Source organism: Phalacrocorax aristotelis, chromosome W (genome assembly GCF_949628215.1).
Source record: "Phalacrocorax aristotelis chromosome W, bGulAri2.1, whole genome shotgun sequence".
Taxonomy (NCBI): Eukaryota; Metazoa; Chordata; class Aves; order Suliformes; family Phalacrocoracidae; genus Phalacrocorax; species Phalacrocorax aristotelis.
Window position 1 is genome coordinate 4,984,593 of NC_134310.1, and position 16,860 is coordinate 5,001,452.

The 16,860-nt window shown below is 51.4% G+C and overlaps 1 long non-coding RNA gene across 1 annotated transcript; it reads right to left on the reverse strand.

The window, feature by feature from the left end:
- Positions 1-250: 250 nt before the first annotated feature.
- On the reverse strand, positions 251-2,188 carry LOC142049619 (uncharacterized). Its single transcript, XR_012657797.1, has 3 exons — positions 2,045-2,188; positions 1,091-1,170; positions 251-394 (listed from the first exon to the last, which is right to left on the reverse strand). It is a non-coding gene; the product is annotated as an uncharacterized LOC142049619 (long non-coding RNA).
- Positions 2,189-16,860: the final 14,672 nt, after the last annotated feature.

Genomic DNA, 16,860 nt, shown 5'->3' on the forward strand with positions numbered 1-16,860 from the left:
CAGTCCCTATTCAAATATTTTTATTTATATGAGCAGAAATAAATAGACCTATCTGCAGGATGCAAAGGGAAGAGGCTGAGATTAAAAGAAAAGAAGAAAACCTGCACACATCGATTCCTTCTTTGCCATTTTTCCTAATAAATAGCCCGGCACGGCTCTGCTGGGGTGGAGAAGGGCACACTGCCCAGCTCTTGTGGAGACACAGTACACAAATCTGAGCTCAGGCTCTTTTGTTTTGATTTAAAAAAGAAAAAGGCAGAAAATTTATATAGCTAATAAAGGGCTCTACTGTGCCATCAATTTTTTAAGCTTTAATGATTTCAGGAGGAAGATCAGCTCAGCAATCAATAGCACAATATGGGCAGGAAGGCTCGGAGGAAATTCAGTGCTGGAGCTGCGGCAGAAAGTGGGGGTTCAGAGGAAGGGGGTTCCCCTTGCTTGGGGCAGAGAGGGGCTCCCGGGACACCGCATGGGCTGGGCCTGTCCCGCACAGTTCCCCGTCCTGTTTAGCCGGCACGGTGTGAGCTCCCCCTCCTGCCGCACGGTGTGTGTAGCTGGGGGACAGCAGGGATGTTTGGGGATGCCAGGACCGCTGCCAGCAGCGCAGGAGGTGGCAAAGCACCCACACCGGCTGGGATGCTCGCCCCACACTCCCTGCACCGGAGCTGAGCGTGTCCCAGGAACGCTCGCCCCACGCTCCCCGCGCCTAGTCTGAGCCCATCCCGGGGATGCTCGCCCCACACTGAGCACTTCCCGGGGATGCTCCCCCATGGTCCCCGCACCGGGGCTGAGCCCAGCCCAGGGATGTTCGCCCCGTGCTCCCCACGTCCGGGGCTGAGCACATCCCAGGGATGCTCGCCCCATGGTACCCACACCCAAGGCTGAGCACGTCCCAGGGATTCTTGCCCCACGCTCCCCGCACCCGGGCTGCACCCACCCAGGTATGCTCGCCACCAGTCCTACCGGTCCCTGGCCACCGCCGTCGGGGGCACACAGACAGACCCCCATGTCCCCCTCCTCCGGGTAGCCCACTTGGAGGGCAGCAAGCCCCGCTCCTTCCCACAGCCAGAGAATTCGCCGGCAGACGTACCGCACGGCCGAGGCTCGGCGCTGGCGCCGGGGAGGCAGGAGGCAAGGCTATCCGGAGCGGGGATCCTGCGCCAGGCAAACCTAAGCGACACGGTGATACAGCGTGAAACCCTTCAGCATCAGCGGGGACAACGCCTGGCCCGAGGTGCCACCCTAACCCCTTGCACAAGCCACCGCCGCCGCCAAGTTACACGGGCTCAGGCGGCAGCCGGGTAAACAACCGGAATAAAAACGCACCGAGGGCTCTCCAGCACCGGGGGGGTACCCTGAGCCTCCGGGTCCCTGCCCCGGTGCAAGGTGCAGGGGAGAAGGGATAGGCTGTGGTGGGGTCGCCTCCCGCATCTTATCCTCAATTAAAAAGTAAAAGCTGATCCTGTAAGTCGGCGTGCGCTTGGCAGCGCTCAGGATCACGTCGGCTGCAGCGCGAGCAGCCGCAGGCAGCAGCAACTCCAGCAAAAGTTTTGCCACAATACCAAAAAAAAATTTTAATTAATAATTAATAAACAAAAAGATTATAATAGTTATTATTCAACAAAAAGGGGGGGGAATAGCAGACCTGGAAGCCGGGAGTGCTTCCAGTGACAGCGGTGCTGCCTCTGCGTGATATTGCCGCAGCTCGCGGGGGACCCACCGGTGCTGCGACCCCGCCGGGGGAACCGGGCACCGTCGCCCCAGTCCCGGGGAGGGAAAATGGGGGAGGGGCAGGAAGGCTGCCACCGCCTCCCCACGCAGGAGGGTCCCCGCAGGACGGGGAGGAGCGAGCTGGGGGGGGCGGGGGGGAAGGGGGGCACGTCCCGCCGGGGGACCCTGGTCCCCATGGATGCAGGCAGCGGACGGGGTACCCCGAGCTCCGTTCCCCCCCCCACGCCCCCTGGTACGGGAATTCCGGTGGGGGCGGGCAGGGGGAAATTATTTTTTTTTTAATATATTACATAAAATAAGGGAAAGAACTTACCGTCTAAGAGGAAATTAAAAGGGAGGAAGGGCCGGCGGCGCGGAGCGCATCGCCCCCGCCGGTGGGACGGGACGGGACGGGGCGGGGCGGGACAGGGCAGCGGCAGCGACGCGCACCTTGGGGCGGAGGGGAGGGTTAGCGGCGCTGGCTGTGGCGGTGCCCACACGGGAGGGACGCGGCCTCACTTGCCCCTGCCCACAGCCGCCCGCCCCGTCCGGCGGCGAGCGAATGGCCCGGATGTCGGTAGCCCGTTCCCTCCCCTCAGAGCGGCCCCCACCCCCTCCCGCCCCCCGGAGCGGCCCCACCCCCGCCGGGGGGGTCACCGACCGTCTTTTTTGGGGGGAGGTCCCGCCGTCCCGCCCGCCCCGTCGGGGCGCTGCCATGTGGGACCGGAGTGGGGGCGGGGAGCACTCCTCTTCCTCCTCCTCCGGCGGCGCCCCGGGGTCTGAGCGCCGCCCGCCTTCCCCTCACGGCCCTCGGGGGGTGTCTGAGGGGGAACAACGGCCTCCAACACGAGTGGGGTCACGCGGGGCGCGGAGACACCATCCCTTCAGCCCCGCCGCCGCTGTGCCTGAGGGAGCGCGGGGGGAGCCCGCCCCGTGGCGGGGCTGAGGGCTGGCACAGCAAACGGGCAGGGTTTTGGGGGAACCGGTGCTGTGGGAAAGGGGGAGCTCCCGGTCTCCGCCTTCAGCCCCCCTGCCACCGGTCACCCGCCTTCAGGGCCGCTGAGCGGGGTTTGCAGGGCTGACTGTGCAAACACCATGCCCTCCGGAGAAAAACCAAAGCCAGCCCGCCGTGTCCTGGACTATTAGATAATTCCAGCCGAATAAACCCTTAAATGGGGGGAAAAAAACAAAATTCAGAGTGGAAGTGCCGCTCCGGCATCGTCATCCTGCTGTGAGACCCCCAGGTTCACAGATGCAGGTTCTGGATCCTCTCTGCATCCTCTTCCTAATTGCCCCTGTCCCCCTGCGCTCTCCAGTGTGCTGGGAAAGGGTATTGAAGAGAAAAGATTTTCTTCCAAGAAAAAAAAACCTTCCTGAAAGGATCAGTTTCCATGTCCATGAGGATCACAAGCTTAGGGTGCCACCTGCCCTATGTTTTGTTATACTGACATAATCCCCGAAGCCAACCCAGCAAGATGTGGGGGTGATCCCGTATCACTCCTCAGCCTCTTAAGGGTCAGGCTGGGAGGGAATAAAATATGACTTGCAGAGAAAGTCGGCGAAGAATGCACCTAAATCTGGCTCGCTCCATGAAATTAGGATAGCAAGAAGCCTCCTTTATACATTTAATCAACTCGGTCCCAAAACTGGTATTCCAAAGGAAAAAATATCGAGGTCCTGACAGCAGGGGGTTTTTTGATGGCTGTGTTCTTTGGTAAGCTGTTGTTCTGGGGATTTGGGATTTATTTATTTTCTTTTTCACTCAGACTTAACCAAAATCACTATTTGTTTTTATTTCATCTGGCAGCCTATGCCATCATCAGGCTTCCATGCTTTCCCATTGGGTCCCTGAGCGCAGTCGGCACAATGCTGAGCCATGGAAAAACATTGTCAGCTTAAACTCTTGAGTATTTGAGCCTTCACCCTTGATATCAGCTGTTCGGGGGCAGGGGTGTCCTCTCATTTAGAACATTTCCAAAATATTTGCACACTATCTTCCAGGATTTCTGTGGTGGATGCAGCAAACTTTCATCTAACGTTTTCAATTGTTGTGGTTTAGCCGGCAGCTCAGCCCCACACAGTCACTTGCTCACTCCCCCACTGGTAGATGGGGGAGAGAATCAGAAGGGTAACACTCGCGGGTTGGGATAAGAACAGTTTAATAATTAAAATTACAAAAAAATACAATGGAAAGGAAAACAATGAGAGGCGAGAAACCCGGGGGGAGGGAGGGGATGAACCGCCGAAACAAACCGCATGCTACACAGCCGCTCACCACCCACCGACCCGACGCCACGCCTCCCAGAGCCGCAAACTGCCCCCCTTCATATACTGGTCATGGTGTCACATAGTATGGAATGAACATGCCATTGGCCAGTCAGGGTCAGCCGCCCCCACCATGGCCCTGCCCCTCCCAGCCTCCCGCCCATGAGGCAGAGTGCGGGAAGCTGGAAAGGTACCGGATCTCCACAGTGAAGAGTATTAACCCCTTCTCAGCCAAAACCAGCACATCAATGAAACACTATTTCAAGCTGTTCCTTTCGGGTGTGTTGTTCTGCAGTCCATCTGTTTCAGGTGGAGGACCCTGGCACAGGGCTAAGGCCGAGTAGAACCATTGCTAACTGCTCATCCAGCCTGGGATCTGACTCTGGATGCATTACTTAGTCAAAACTCTCTGATTTCAATGGAAATCCTTCATTACTAGTACATTTTTAGTTTTAAAGGGAAGATTTAAACTAGAAAGGTGGGAGCAGTTGCTGACTTTTCTCCGCTGATGCAGGAACGTGTGTTCCCAACAGAAAGCAGAGGCAGGATTTGGAGCTGTCACCGAAAGAACCACAGAGAGCTTTCGCATGATAAAACTATGAGTCCTCTGTATCATCTGGTTTTGAAGAAGAAGGATGCAAGGGGTGGGCAGCCATGAAGGACCAGCAGCCCTTTCCCATCCAGAGGAAGGATGCAGTCCAGCTACAGCAGCTCTTCATAGGCTTCCAGCCTCCCTGGGGAAATTCCCCTCTGTCCCCTATGGAAAAACCCCAAGCTTTATCTTGCTCTTTGTTAGCACCTGATTATTTTTAAAATAACAAGCTCAAGTAAAACATGCTGACAGGAGCAACGTGATGCTACCCCCTGATCTCCCTGCCTTCCAAAATCCATTGAGATGATATTGCCTCCCCAAGCATCCAAACTTGCTGCAGCAAAATCATCTTGGAGAGCATGCATAACACCAGACATGCGCTAAGGACTCCCACACACCTTTGTCTGGCAAGCACTCACCAGCACAGCAGGCGAGAGGCTACGAGGGAGGACAGCTTTAGACAAGTCTTGTCACGAGGCAGAAAGTGCCGCTTGTAGCCATTTGTGATTGTTTTCTCCTCCTGCCCAGCCACAGGCAAACTTGAGATGGGACCAAACCAAAGAAGACCTTGGCCTCTGATTAGGAATGGGTAAAATAAAACCATAAATCTTCTGCTTCACTTTGCATCTAGTTGTGTTGAGGTCCTGTGTGCACTAATTGGCCTTAATTACCCTGACCAACCTCACCTCCACCTACATATCCTCCACTCATTAGTCCAGAGGCTACACTTAAGCTCAGGCCTGGGCACCTAGACCTTGCCAGAGCCATGTTGTAGGAGCACCTATCTGTAGTCCTGCCTGTGGTCCTGTGTCTTGGATCAGTGTCAGACCTATGTTGTAGCCTTGTTCCCAGTCTTGTCTCCTGCTGTTCCTAAATGGACCCTGGACTCAATTCATTCCCTCACCTTGCCTGGGACTCTCAGTCATTCCTTTTTACCACCACCCTCTTCAGATCTGGTGGGACTGTGTCCCAGCTGGCGAGGACACCGCCTGTGACATGGTCACCCTTGGCACTTGGCTTACCTTCCCTTGGCAGGAAGGATCACTGAACCTGGTTGCACCTCAGCACCTGGGAATGACATTGCATGAGCACCCTGCTTCTAGACCGTGTTCCCTGCCTAGCTCGCCAAGGCATGTATGGCAGCTTTTGTGGCTGTTGGACTTGTGAAGACTTTGGCATGTGGTTTATAGGGTCAGGAAGATGTAGCTGCCCCTGCCTTACTGCCAGGTTTGTTCCACTTGTACTTATGGAGGTCTTTGGTCAACTCAAGTACTCTCAGGCATTTGCCCAGAGATTTCTGATGTGCCAAGTTTATCCCCTCCTAAAAGCAATAACTTGGCTCTCTTAGAGCGGGCTTAACTCTGGCATTGGCTTGTAATGTGATTGAGAGTGTGGGAATTGGCAGGAGAGGTATGGAGCTACCTTGTCTTCATAGACATAATCGATAGCAAATCATTACTTAAAAAGTAAAGTGGTTGATGGTGTTTTTGTAGAGCAAGACATGCCCTGTGTTTTCAGTCTTTGATTCATACTGCTTAATGTGCCATGAGATGGAGCCCAGCAAGGGCCACCAAGATGATCAAAGGACTGGGAAGCCTGCCATATGAGGATAGGCTGGGAGAACTGGGTTTGTTCATCCTTGAGAAAAGGAGGCTTAGAGGGGATCTCATTACAATGTACCAGTACTTAAGGGGTAGCTACAAAGAAGATGGAGACTCCCTTTTTACATGGAGTCCCATGGAGAGGACAAGGGGGAATGGACACAAGTTGCTCTTGGGGAGATTCCAATTGGACACCAGAGGAAAATTTTTCACAGTGAGGACAGTCAACCATTGGAATAATCTCCCCAGGGAAGTGGTTGACTCGGCCATGTTGGACACCTTCAAGAGTCATCTGGACAGGGTGCTGGGCCATCTTGTTTAGACTGTGCTCTTCCTAGAAAGGTTGGAATAGATGATCCCTCAGGTCCCTTCCAACCTGGGATTCTGTGTGATTCTGCGTGGAGTGACTCACATTGTAAAAGCTCTCCAGGAGCTACCTCTCAGCAAGTGTGCCACAGTTGCTTCAGCGTGTCTGCGTCTGTTCTCCATCCCAGCAATCTAACTCTACTCACTTCTCCAGAGTTTCCCTGGGGTTTCTCTCAGTTTGGGTGGGATGAGGGGGTCAGGAGGCCTTGGAGGAGAGGTAGGAATTGAGAGGCGCTGTGACCAGGCTGCTTTAGCTGGGAGGAGGGAAGCACAGAGGAAGGGCAACAACTGCCCTGGAGCTCGTGAGATCTTGGGTCAACGATGCCCTAAACTACCCTGTCTGAGTTCACAGTGAGACGGAAGCCCATATGCCAGACTGCTGCTCAGTGGTTAATTACCGGCCCCCAGCACAGACCCAAAACCTTCTCCTATTCATATTTCCCACCTAGAGCCTTCCTCATCCTTAGGTTTATGCAGCCTTAAAAACTGCTCACAAGTACAGCTCTTGTCCCCTCGCTATACTGTGATGATTTAGGCCTGGCACATGGAAGTAAAACCTGCACAAGCGCTAACACGCACTCGGTGCCAGACTACGCATGCTGTGCGGCCATAGTTTTGGACATCTGCAACTGGAGTATGCCTCGCACAGTGGGACAGCTGGGATAGTGAAGCCGGTGGGTCTAATACAGTCCATCAGAAGAACATGCAAGCTCAAGGTACACAGCCAGGCTTTGCCAGGGAAACCCGTCCCTGGTATGATGATTCTCTCAAGCTAATGCTTAAAGACTGCATCACAGCCAGCTGACCAAATGCTTCCGTGCCCACCTGCAGTATGGTCAGGTCTCCTTTCACTTTGCCTCCTCTCTCGAATGAGGTGGCAATCCTCTCTTCCTCAAACAATGTTTAGCCCAACAGGTCTGCATTTCAGCATGCTGTTCAAAGACTACCTTAATGTTGATGATAATAAAGTGTCCCTGGAGATGCGGGAAGGCAGCCATGGGTGTAGCACAGGCTCTACCGAAGCCAGTTACAAATCTGATTTCAGATCAATGCACCAACTGCATCATCGAAGCGTCATGGGGCAGTAGGGACCTAGCCTGATATGTGCGGTGAAGGAACCAAAACAGGAGAAACCCCGAAATCCTGCTTGTGAAGCCACTGGAAGTAGGGAAACCTTGCATCTGCGTGTGAGCAGCTGAAGGCAGCTTTGATGACAGAATGCCAGTTGAGCTCAAGAGGAGAGTGGTGACAGGCGGTCCTGGTCAAGGCTGAGCATGTCCTGTGGAGGCCAGCCAGCAGGGCTGACCCAATGTAACTGGGAGCTGAAGCCAGTGCTGGATGCTTAACTTGAAATGTCCCAGGGACTGAACAGATGGCTTCTCTTTATTTGCATGCTACTTGGATTTGTGAGTCAAGCAGAAGAATAACTTAATTTTTGACATTTGCTTCTCCTCAGAGCTCGGCACAATTTATGTTATACTAGCGTTTGCATGAAGGATGTTGCTTTAGGCACAAAACCGATCCTGGCTTTAACCCTAAAAGGAGCCAAATAGGCAGGGACCATGTAAGCTCTGCCAAGGGATATCACACTTACACAATGACCAAAGAATCAGGAGAAAACAGTCATTTGGGGCTTGCGGAAGGAAGGAGCAGGGTTAGAGTTAAACTGGACTGGAAAATATCTCATTTGTAGGCCTGAAATGAGAGACTGTTTGTGGATTAGTTTTACCTCCTATTAAAAGTACCCTTCAAGGCCTGTGCAGTTAGTCTTGAGCACAGGGGATAAATTTAGTAAAGTCCTGTTCCTGCTGACATTGACTTAAGTGAAAATAATATATATGGCCAGGGCACAACATCTGCAAGCCAATTAAAAACCTGGCTGATCACACCCAAGATGACAGTTGCCATGACTAGTGTGTCTGTGCACCACCCCTTCGAGAGGGAAGAAAACAGAACCTGCCTGGCTGTGCAGCATCTTCCTATACCCATGACAGCTAATGGTGATTATTTGATAGCTCGAGTCATAGGAGTCTGTCCTCCTCGCTGTAACAGCTGTGCCTGCTGTCACTGTGTGGTTGCATATGTGATATTCATGGGTTTGACTGTAGGTCAGTTATAAAAGTCACAGGATAAAAGAATAAAGCATGTTTTCTGGCCTGACTGTAAGAGGTGAGAGCTAGCCTGTGTAAGGACCTGTGTGCTTTGGCCAATATAGAGAGATGTATTTTTCAAAGGCTGTGTTTGAAATACTTCGTACAAAGAGATGTTTTTGGTTTTCCAGTAATTTTAAGCGAAGTATCAGGTGTTGTTAGGGAAAACCGGTTTGTGAATAAACCAGTGATAAAGCAGTCAGAGCAGGGAGATCTGTGCCCCTGAAGGTGCTCAGAAGACTGGGGATGTGGTATGTTTTCCGGACAGTTTTCAGCACCTCTTGCATTCACTGTGACTCCCTCTTGTGGCTAGCCCAGCGCCTGCAAAGTTTCTTTGTGTCAAGACTCAGTGGCATCAGGTTCCTGAACCAATGTGGCTGAAATATGGTGGCTTCATAGGTTAGCTGAGCTGCTGTGACTGTCCTGGTGTGGACTAGAAGACAACCCAAACTGTGAGATAAATTGCATCATCTCAAACCTCTCCTGCTGACTGTTACCCCAGCAGCCTGAGTTACCAACCTGTCTTGGAGCTGCTGACCTTGTGTAAGCTCTTAAGATGCTCTGGTCCTGAAGTAAAACACATGGTTTAAACCACATTCATGGCAAGTTTAGCTGATGCATTTTCCTTCACTGTATGGCCAGGTCATGAGCACACACAGGAACGATTTAGCAGCCCAGATCATGGGCTGTAACTTGTTATATTACAAAACTTGGTCACATCTGATGGCATGTTTCAGGTTTGGCCTGAGCCCTGAGAGAATAAAACACACCTGGAGCACAGAGCGATTGTGGTGTTGCTTGAGTGCAGATAGGTCCCCTGCACGTTCCCCTCTACATCCCCTATGGAGCAAAAAGCCCATCACAGTTCTGACCTCACTGAGTTGGTGTGCTGGTTTTGTCTGAGAAGGGGTTAATTCTCCTCACTGTGGGGGTCAGCTACCTTTCCAGCTTCCCCCTCTCTGCTGTGTGGTGGGGGCAGGGGGCTGGGAGGGGCAGGGCCGTGGTGGGGGCAGCTGACCACGACTGGCCAATGGCAGGTTCATTCCATACCATGTGACACCATGACCAGTATATGAAGGGGGGGCATGTTGCAGGGCGGGAGCGGCGCGGAGTAGGGTCAGTTTGCGGCTGCGGCGCGTGCGGTTCGTTTCGGTGGTTGGTTCCCCCTCTCCCCTCCTTTCCCCCCTCCCCCCGGGGCTTTGCGCCTCTTGTTGTTCTCCTTTACATTGCATTTCTGTTGTTGTTTCTTTTAATTTTAATTATTAAACTGTTCTTATCCCAACCCACGAGCGTTACCCTTCTGATTCTCTCCCCCATCCCACCGGTGGGGGAGTGAGCGAGCGACTGTGTGGGGCTGAGCTGCCGGCTAAATCACGACAGTCTTTTTGGCGCCCAACGTGGGGCTCAAGGGTTGGAGATAACAACAGCTGCTGGTCACAGCACCATGTTGTCCTTTTTGCAGTTGGTGTTAAAGATTGGTGTTGGTTTGTTGAGTCTGCTGTGTTCTGCTGTGATTAGTAATGTTTTGCCTACAAGATTTGTTATACAAACACTCGTTTTCAGCTTTATCTGGTATTTGGGGTTTTTGCTGAAACCGTTACTGTACTTTGGATACCACCTCGTTGAGGCAATTACCAATTATACCTCCTCCTCTGAGAGATTTTATATGGAGGAAATACAGAATAGTACCTTTGCAACTTTGTTCTATGATGTCTGTGCCTCTATTACAACAACCTTTTTGTATCTTGAACATCCTTGGGTGGTTAAGGTGCACTTATTGTTAGTTTTTGGGCATGTTGTTTTGGTTTTGACTAAGCAATTTCAGCCTATCACCCAGAAATCTGCCCCGAGGCTTGATAGTTATGAGTGGCAGGGCATTTGGGATAGCATGGGCAAATACCTAGGGCAGTGGGCACCCCCAGTGTTTTGGAGTTTCACCCCTGAACAAGTGCAGAATCCTAAAAAACTAGTAGAATATTTGGAGAAAGTATGTTGTTATGCTGGGAACTCCAGAGAGACACAGATAACTGCAACATGCTGGGGTCTGGCCCATGCATACCGAACCCTGCTCAACAGTATTCAGTGCCCCCAGGGGGAAGAGAATGTCTCTGGATTGAAATGCAAAGTGACTGGCACTGTAGACAATCCAGCCCTGAGGACAGGCACTGCAGCCACTCAAACCCCCACAACAAGTACCGGAGCTAGCTCAGAAAATAAACCCGTATCAGTATCAGTTGCCCCCATACACAAGACGAAATATTGGAAGCGGACAACAACTCGTTTAGAACGGGATGATGAAAAAGCAGGGCTGTCACAAGGAGAGGAGGGAGAAGTCATAAATGAAATAGAGACCACCCGGTCCCTGTCCTTGAGCGAGTTGCGAGATATGTGAAAAGATTTCGGCCGTCGTCCAGGTGAGCACATTGTCACCTGGCTGCTCCAATGCTGGGATAATGGGGCCAGTAGCCTGGAATTAGAGGGAAAAGAAGCCAAACAACTGGGATCCCTTTCTGGGGAAGGGGGCGTTGACAAAGCAATTGGGAAAAAACCACAAGCCCTCAGCCTCTGGAGGCAATTCCTGTCCGGAGTGAAGGAAAGGTATTCCTTTAAAGAAGATGTTACATATCGCCTAGGAAAATGAACAACCATGGAGAAAGGTATCCAGTACCTGAGGGCATTAGCTGTGCTTGAGGTGATTTATGGTGACCTGGATGATCGACGGTCATCCAAAGATCCAGATGAAGCCGAGTGCACACGACCCATGTGGTGGAAGTTTGTACGGAGCGCACCATCTTCGCATGCAAACTCATTGGCAGTAATGTCCTGGAAAGATGACGAGACACCAACGGTGGAGGACTTGATTGATAGACTCCGGGATTATGAAAGAAATATCTCTTCCTCGCTTGTCTCTGCTGTGGAGAAACTATCCCAAGAGGTCCAGCAACTCACAGAAGATCTGTCGTACTCCCCACCTCTACAGAGCAGTGTCCCAGCTGTTAGGAATAAGCGTCCTTTGGCTCAAAGGTGGGGATACACACCACGGGCCACCCTATGGTTCTACCTGCGTGACCACGGAGAGGACATGATGAGGTGGGATGGCAAGCCTACCTCGACCCTACAGGCACAAGTGCATGAACTGCAAGGAAGAACAGTCACTCAGGGAGGTTCTTCCAGGAAAGCTGCTGCTCCAGTTTCCAGTGCACAAGTCCCCAGACAGAGGAGTAGAAGCACAGATTTTATTTCTAAGTGTAATAGAGGGACTCCTGATTCACATTTACAGGAAGTGAGTTGTGAGTGCCATGATCAGGACTAGAGGGGCCCTGCCTCCAGCCGGGTGGATAACAGTCCCATATGGCCAGTGCGGAAGTCTAATGGAGAGTGGAGAATAAAATAGACTATCGTGGCCTGAATGAAGTCACTGCACCGTGGAGTGCTGCTGTGCCAGACATGCTAGAACTTCAATACGAACTGGAGTCAAAGGCGGCCAAGTAGTATGCCACAACTGATATCACTAATGCATTCTTCTCAATCCCTCTGGCAGCAGAATGCAGGCCACAGTTTGCTTTCACATGGAGGGGCGTCCAGTTCACCTGGAATCGACTGCCCCAGGGGTGGAAACACAGTCCCACCATTTGCCATGGACTGATTCAGCCTGTACTGGAACAGGGAGAAGCTCCAGAACACCTTCAATACATTGATGACATCATCGTGTGGGGCAACACAGCAAAAGAAGTTTTTGAGAAAGGAGAGAAAATAATCCAAATCCTCCTGAAAGCTGGTTTTGCCATAAAACAAAGTAAGGTGAAGGGACCCGCACGAGAAATCCAGTTCTTAGGAATCAAATGGCAAGATGGTCGTCGTCAGATTCCAATGGATGTGATCAACAAAATAGCAGCCATGTCTCCACCATCTAGCAAAAAGGAAACACAAGCTTTCTTGGGCATTGTGGGTTTTTGGAGATTGCATACTCCAAATTACAGTCTGACCGTAAGCCCTCTCTATCAAGTGACCTGGAAAAAGAATGATTTCAAATGGGGCCCTGAGCAACGACAAGCCTTTGAACAGATTAAACGAGAAATAGTTCATGCAGTAGCTCTTGGGCCAGTCTGGGCAGGACAAGATATAAAAAATGTGCTCTACACTGCAGCTGGGGAGAATGGCCCTACCTGGAGCCTCTGGCAGAAAGCACATGGGGAGACCCGAGGTCGACCCTTAGGGTTTTGGAGTCGGGGATACAGAGGGTCCGAAGCCCGCTATACTCCAACTGAAAAAGAGATATTGGCAGCATATGAAGGGGTCCGAGCTGCTTCAGAAGTGGTTGGTACTGAGGCACAGTTGCGCCTGGCACCCCGACTGCCAGTGCTGGGCTGGATGTTCAAAGGAAACATCCCCTCCACACACCATGCAACTGATGCTACCTGGAGTAAATGGGTTGCACTGATCACCCAGCGGGATCGAGTAGGAAACCCCAGTCGCCCAGGAATCTTGGAAGTGATTATGGACTGGCCAGAAGGCAAAGATTTTGGATTATCACCAGAGGAGGAGGTGACACGTGCTGAAGAAGCCCCACTGTATAACAAACTGCCAGAAGATGAGAAGCAATATGCCCTGTTCACTGATGGGTCCTGTCGCCTTGTGGGAAAGCACCGGAGATGGAAGGCTGCTGTATGGAGTCCTACACGACAAGTAGCAGAAACTGCTGAAGGAGAAGGTGAATCGAGCCAGTTTGCAGAGGTAAAGGCCATCCAGCTGGCCTTAGACATCGCTGAATGGGAAAAGTGGCCAGTGCTCTATCTCTATACTGACTCCTGGATGGTGGCAAATGCCTTGTGGGGCTGGCTGCAGCAGTGGAAGCAAAGCAACTGGCAGCGCAGAGGCAAACCCATCTGGGCTGTCACATTGTGGCAAGATATTGCTGCCTGGGTAGAGAAACTGGCTGTAAAGGTATGGCATGTGGATGCTCACGTCCCCAAGAGTCGGGCCACTGAAGAACATCGAAACAAACAGCAGGTAGATCAGGCTGCCAAGATTGAAGTGGCTGAGGTGGATGTGGATTGGCAATATAAGGGTGAACTATTTCTAGCTCGATGGGCCCATGACACCTCAGGCCATCAAGGGAGAGATGCAACCTACAGGTGGGCTTGTGATCGAGGGGTGGACTTGACTATGGATATTATTGCACAGGTTATCCACGAATGTGACACATGCGCTGCAATCAAGCAAGCGAAGCGGGTAAAGCCTCTGTGGTATGGGGGACGATGGCTGAAATATAAATATGGGGAGGCCTGGCAAATTGACTATATCACACTCCCACAGACCCGCCAAGGCAAGCGCCATGTGCTTACAATGGTAGAGACAACGACTGGCTGGCTGGAAACATATCCTGTCCCCCACGCCACTGCCCGGAACACTATCCTGGGTCTCGAAAAACAAGTCCTGTGGCGACATGGCACCCCAGAGAGAATTGAGTCAGACAATGGGACTCATTTCCAAAATAACCTCATAGACACCTGGGCCAAAGAGAATGGCATTGAGTGGGTGTATCACATCCCCTATCACGCACCAGCCTCTGGGAAAATTGAACGGTACAATGGACTGTTAAAAACTACACTGAGAGCAATGCGGGGTGGAACATTCAAGCACTGGGATACACATTTAGCAAAAGCCACGTGGTTAGTCAACACGAGGGGATCTGCCAACCGAGCTGGCCCTGCCCAGTCAGAAATCCTACATGCTGTGGAAGGGGATAGAGTCCCTGTAGTGCACACAAAAAGTATGCTGGGCAAAACAGTCTGGGTTCTTCCTGCCTCTGGCAAAGGCAAACCCATTCATGGGATTGCTTTTGCTCAAGGACCTGGGTGCACTTGGTGGGTGATGTGGGAGGATGGAGAAATCCAATGTGTGCCTCAAGGGGATTTGATTTTGGGTGAAAACAGTCAGTGAACTGAATGGCACAATGCGAACTGCTATATAATATTGTGTGTCACCTCTGTGTTGTATCAATGATATCAGAGTACGAGCCTCCCAACCCATGGAAGATAAACTATGAAACAAGCCGTGCAGCAGTGATGGAATGATGACTGACTCGGTATGCAGCAACCCAACCCCACACACCATCTCTCCCACCCTGAAAGACTGATACAACAGATGGAGCCCAGAGTCATGGACTGGGTGAATTCAATGGACATTTTAATGGACATTTTACTGGGAAGGTCCATGAACTAAGGGAATGATGTCTGTGTATTATGTTAAAGGAAGGGGAGGGGTGGTGGTTGGTAAGGTTGTATTGCATCATATGGGACCTGGGCATGGTGTAAATGGTATGGAATAAGGGGTGGAGAATGTGCTGGTTTTGGCTGAGAAGGGGTTAATTCTCCTCACCGTGGGGGGTCGGCTACCTTTCCAGCTTCCTGCGCTCTGCCGCGTGGCGGGGGGGGAGCTGGGAGGGGCAGGGCCGTGGTGGGGGCGGCTGACCACGACTGGCCAATGGCAGGTTCATTCCATACCATGTGACACCATGACCAGTATATTGAGGGGGGCAGTGGCAGCGCGGAAGCGGTGCGGCGTCGGATCGGCGGGCGGTGAGCGGCTGCGGCGCGTGCAGTTCGTTTCGGCGGTTCGTTCCCCCTCTCCCCTCCCTTCCCCCCTCCCCCCGGGGCTTTGCGCCTCTCGTTGTTCTCCTTTACATTGCATTTCTGTTGTTGTTTCTTTTAATTTTAATTTAAATTTTAATTTAATTTAATTTTAATTATTAAACTGTTCTTATCTCAACCCGCGAGTGTTACCCTTCTGATTCTCTCCCCCATCTACCGGTGGGGCAGTGAGCGAGCGACTGTGTGGGGCTGAGTTGCCAGCTAAACCATGACAGTTGGATTGGTTGGTCTTGATGATCTTAGAGGTCTTTTCCAACCTTAATGATTCCATGATTCTATGAGTTGGTCACTTGGAAGATGAGACAGCCCAGCATTCATGTAGAGGTGCTTGGGTTGGGAACCATGGTGTGGGGACATGATTCCCCCAAGCTAGCCCATTGTCTCTCCAGTGTTTTTGGGGAGGCCAGGATTTTTGCAGATTGAATTGTCAAGTTGCTGTTCAAGATCAGGGCCTGCTCTTCCCTCTTTCTTTGGTGCTGCAAGGAGCTGGGACAGATATGCAATACTCCATGACCTCTTAGGATCCATCCATGGGTTCAGACCCAAGCTCCTGAAATCCAGTACTGAGACCCCTTTGAATGTCTTTGTAACTTTTCACCTAATGTTTTTGTTTCAGAAACAAAATAGCCTGCAATTGCAGGTGGGCTGTTTGTTAGATGTGACACAAGCATACCATGATGCTTCATCGTTTTCTTCATAACTCTCACTGGGTGAGACTCACCACAGTGCAGGGCTTGCACCAGAACCCATCCACAGCTGAAACACAACTTAGCTGGAGGGCTGGCGTAGTGAGCAGCAGCGGGGCTGTGCTGCATGGTGAGAATAAGGAATTTCACTCCCTCTCGTGGCTATGCTCTCCTCTACTTTTTCCTAGAGCAGAAGGCCCTAAAGCTTCATCACGTTTGCAGAGCAAAGTGCAAGTCCCCAAGCGTATCCAGAGTTATCACGGCAACAGAGCCAGAACCCAGCACTTAAGGCACTGGTAATTCAGCTTATAGTTTCATCAAACTCTAATTGTTTGGGCAAAAAATTTTCCATGCCAGATGTCTGCCTTAGGCTGAAGTCCTCTGGAAAGTTTCAGCCAAACTATTCTGACCATTTCCAAGAATGAGGGGAAAGCACAGTGTTTTGCCCAGCTTTTGAAAATAAATAATTCCATGAAACTGTTGTAAGAGAAAAAAGCCTCCATGTATTGAAGAAGAATCTTGAAATTTAGTCCTGCTGTCAAAAAGTGCCATTTGCCACTTCCAGGAAAGTTTGTTTAATTTTTAATTAGTTATAAGCTCTGCAAATCATGATTTGCATGCGCTCAACACATCTGGTCACAGATTAACAGCTCTGTTCTCCAATGACTATCTGCAGCAGGCATGCTCCAGCCCAGGGCTGCAAAGGCTTGAGTATTAAATGGTTCCTTCCAGCGCTGGAAATAAGAGCTGGGGAAGTGAGGAAAGCTGGAGAGAACAGAGGGGTTCAGAGGTGAGTGTTGGAGGTGTTGGGATGGGGTCAGAAATGGGTAGGTGCTG